The sequence below is a fragment of the Bactrocera latifrons genome, unplaced genomic scaffold (assembly GCF_001853355.1).
Source record: "Bactrocera latifrons isolate USDA-ARS-PBARC rearing strain unplaced genomic scaffold, ASM185335v1 scaffold_492, whole genome shotgun sequence".
Taxonomy (NCBI): domain Eukaryota; kingdom Metazoa; phylum Arthropoda; class Insecta; order Diptera; family Tephritidae; genus Bactrocera; species Bactrocera latifrons.
The window spans coordinates 85,284-89,660 of record NW_017537148.1 but is presented as its reverse complement, the minus strand read 5'-3'; the positions used below and the strand labels follow the sequence as shown (position 1 = coordinate 89,660).

Genomic DNA, 4,377 nt, shown 5'->3' with positions numbered 1-4,377 from the left:
CTTGCAAAAACACCAACTCGTTGGCTGCACACTCATTTTTGTACAATATTTGTGCATGCAACTCAAAGTGTATTTTTATTTTGACATTTGATGTGTAATTGCTGGAAAAAAATATTAGGTAATAAAAAAAATAATTGAGTAGCTGCGTTGGCAGAAGTATTGACAGATGGTAGTATGCGAATGTGTAGCTAGCATAATAAATTGCTTGGCCTTGAACTCGCCGACCATTGCACGAGGCATACGCGAACGTTTACGACAATTGTTTGACTGTAAAATTAATCACTAAATTTATTATCTCTTTAAATTGACTAGCTGACAGCTGTGACTAACACTATAAAAATGTGTGCCAGTTGGAGAATATATAGACGCAGGGTAAATATATGTTTTAAATTCTGATGCTATTTTTATGATTACTAAAACATAAAAACAGAATCTTATCAATTTCTAAACGCAACAACGGTATACAAAAAATARAACTTACTGCGAAGATATTGGRATTAAAAATTTAAAACCTAATTTTTATACTAAGATGTTGAGATTAAGAATAAGATTTTTAAGATATTTGGGATATAAAATTTCGTTCTTRCGTGTCTGTAGTTTAATTATGCGAAACAATATTTTATTATTTCGTCAATATTTAAATGAGAAGGAAGAGCGCTTATGTGCGATATCCGCAAAAAAGAAAGAGCTCCTGTCGAAATTGCTGAAATAATGCTTTATCGAAATGTTATGAGTGCTATGAAGCACCGAAAAACTATATATAATGCTCCTTTTGCAACTAGAAAATACCGATCTTGTGTCAGGAAAAAGATACTAAGAAAACTAAGACCACGTAAACTCGATAGTAGGGGTGGTACGGAAGAGCAAAATCGATCCTTTTGAAGTCAGCCAGAGAAATTATGATCGCAGTTAATAACGAATATGGTGTGGACGTATCCAGAAAGCTTGTGGAAAGACGGCTGAACGTAGTTAAATTTTTTGGACAAATTAGCAGGAATAATCCACTCCTGTCTAAAAGCTACATCAAAATTCGATTAGTATTTGCAAAAGTTCCACTGATACAAACCAGCACAAATTTAGAGGTACGTGCTTTGGAACCACGAAACCTAGATATATAGGATGAGTTTAAATGAAAAAAAAACATTAGTATGACGTTTTCATGGAATGGCATCGGGCCAATTGTTCGACTAAATATCAAAAGATTACTGAAAAATAAAATGGGGCCATTTGTATTTAAGCCCATGTCCACAAACTGGATACTTATGGCAGACAGCGATCCAACTTTAAAAATTTTCATGATTTATGGGCTGGCATTGAATAGGGTGATATTCACTCCCAAAAGAACGAAGTCAAAAAATGGTGGACAGCATGCAGTGAAGATACGGATACCCTGCTATGTATATTTCTGGCCTAGGCAACAATAAGTGTTGCCAGGTGCAATCTAACATTTCCATTGGAAAGTTTGATTAACTAAAATTTTTGTATGGCTATGAAGCACCATCGTATAGCACTGTGAAAAACTGGTTCAACGAATTCAATCGTGGCCGACGCTCGCTCAAAGACGAATTCCGTGAAGGTCGTCCAAGAACAGCCGTTGTGCCAGAAAACATCGATGCCGTGCGTGAACTGATAATGCAAGATCATCATGTAACATACCTTCATATAGAGGCATGCCTATGCATTTCTCVCACCAGCATACATTCGATATTGCAAGAACTCCTGGCCGTAAAAAAGGTTTATTCTCGTTGGACGCCGCACAATTTGACAATCGCTCAAAAMATGYTCGTGTGGATTGGTGTAAAGAAATGCTGAAAAAATACGATCGCGGTGCTTCAAAATACGTTTATAAGATTGCCACAGGTGGCGAGTCATGGATTTATGCGTATGAGCCCGAAACTAAACAGCAATCGACCGTGTGGGTCTTCCAAGACGTGCCAAATCCAACGGAACTTGTTCGTGGAAGAAGCAATTCGAAGCAAATGATTGCCTGTTTCTTCGGCAAAACTGGTCAAGTGGCGACTATTCCGCTTGAGCAACGCATTTGTTTGCCTGAAGTCTTCGGAGAAATTCGAAAAACGAACAAGTGAAGACGAATCATTGTRCACCATGACAATGCGAGCTCTCACACATCGGCTCAAACCAGCACCTTTTTGGCCTGCCAAAACGTCGAATTGATGGGTCATCCGCCGTACAGCCCTGACTTTGCAGCCAATGACTTCTTTTTATTCCCACACATCAAGAAAATAATGCGTGGTCAACGATTTTCGTCGCCAGAAGATGCTGTTGAAGCATTCAAAAACMATGTTTTGGAGGTGTCTCAATCGGAATGGAAAAAGTGCTTCGAAAATTGGTTTGAGCGCCTGCAAAAGTATATAAATCTTGGTGGAGAATATTTTGAAACACAATAAAACCATTTTCGTTGATAAATATTTCTATTTTCATTATTAAGCCAAAAATATATATAGCAGCCCTCGTATAAAGAGATGATAAATATTATTTTTGTAACTTCTTTTTAGTTTTTGTAATATAAAAGTTAATAGATTTTGCATTCCTCTTTTAACCCTTTAGTTATAAACTTAAAAAATATATAAATAATTTTTATTTGATGACCAAGTGTGCCATCGCTGTATATGCTTAGAACAATTTTGTAATTATCGTTTGTTTTAATTTTCGAAAGGTTTGTGGGATAACTTTTTTTTTTTTGAGTCCCGTATTTTGTATGTAACATTTCATCCGACCCAAACATAAATTTATTTTTGTCATTTGCATTTCACGTATATTTTTACTAGAATCACACTACGCTCTAAAGCTTACCACATATAATACGTAAATAGAACCAGAATCTTAAGTTGCAGTTAAAGCATACCTGAAAATAAAATAAAAAATACATTAGCAAAGTTTTAGATACTGTCTTAAAGGAAATTTACTACTTAAGAGGATGCTGATAGTAAACATTCTCCCTAAAATATGAAAAAATGGCAACTCTAGAATATTTTATTGTTAACAACATCATTCAAAATGTATAATTGTGTAAATGAAGAAAACTGACTACCGCTGTCGAGAGCAAACGTCAAAAAGAAAAAGTMAATATTTACAAAGACTGATTTCTATTAAAGTTGCATTGATTTCCACTCCGCAAAATGTCCGCGCTACCGAAAGTTGACATAGATCAGCCGAAATTCGATCAGAGCACGTATATTGGACGCTTCAAGCACTTCTTTTTGCTCACCAATCCGCTRAACTTGCTTGCTAGCAGCGCCGAATTAGAGCGTTCACAACGCGTCGTCCGGAACTACCGCGCTGGCAAAGATGTAATGAGTGATGTAAGCACACTTGACGAACTGTGGCATGCCAAATACATATACGATTCAGCATTTCATCCGGAAACGGGCGAAAAGTCACCGCTGATCGGACGCATGYCGGCGCAAATGCCCATGAACACACTCATTACGGGATGTATGCTTTCTTTTCACAAGAGTACGAGCGCCGTTGTCTTCTGGCAGTGGTTCAATCAGACCTTTAATGCCATWGTGAATTATACCAATCGCTCGGGTTCTTCRAAGCTCACCACTGCCGATTTGGTTAAGTGCTATTGTTTAGGTACAGGAGGCGCCTTGGGCACCGCGTTGTCGCTGAATCGCCTTACAGCGAATATGCCACCGCTTATTGGACGTCTGGTGCCGTTCGTGGCTATTTCGGCGGCGAATTGCATTAATGTGCCTATGATGCGTTCACACGAAATACGCAATGGTGTGGTGCTGCTGAATGAACAGGGGCGTGAAGTGGGCGTGTCAAAGCGTGCCGCCATCACGGGTATTGCGTTGGTCGTACTGAGTCGCATTGCTATGGCCATACCCGGTATGACCTTCACTCCGGTACTAATCGATAARTTGGATAAGCCAGGCAAGTTACTCAATCGCTTGCCTTGGCTAAACCCACCGCTGCAAACCGCGCTTTGTGGGCTGYTGCTGATATTTGCWACACCGATGGGTTGCGCGCTATGGCCGCAGAAAATGAATATCAAAGTGGAAAAATTGGAGGACGAASTGCAGGCAGATATCAAAAAGAAGAATCCAGACTTGAAAGTGGTGTGGTTTAATAAAGGACTGTGAAGGAAAATTCTCGAAGAAATGGATTTGTGAATAAAATGGATTTTTAAATAGAAAATAGAACAAAAAATCTTTTTTTATAATACTGCTGAAATACTTGATTTTAGGATAATTTGTTTTATAAATAATTAAATCGACTATATATTTTAGTACAATAACTTCAGATCTGGCCTCATTAGTATGTTAATTTACACAAGATTTTAAGTGCAGGTACCACAATACCAAATTAAGATATCTGCAATTGTTCATAACATAAAATTCATTTAAG

At 37.8% G+C, this 4,377-nt stretch overlaps 1 pseudogene; it reads left to right on the top strand.

The window, feature by feature from the left end:
* Positions 1-3,140: 3,140 nt before the first annotated feature.
* On the top strand, positions 3,141-4,113 carry LOC108973617 (annotated as a pseudogene).
* The last annotated feature ends 264 nt before the right edge of the window (positions 4,114-4,377 follow it).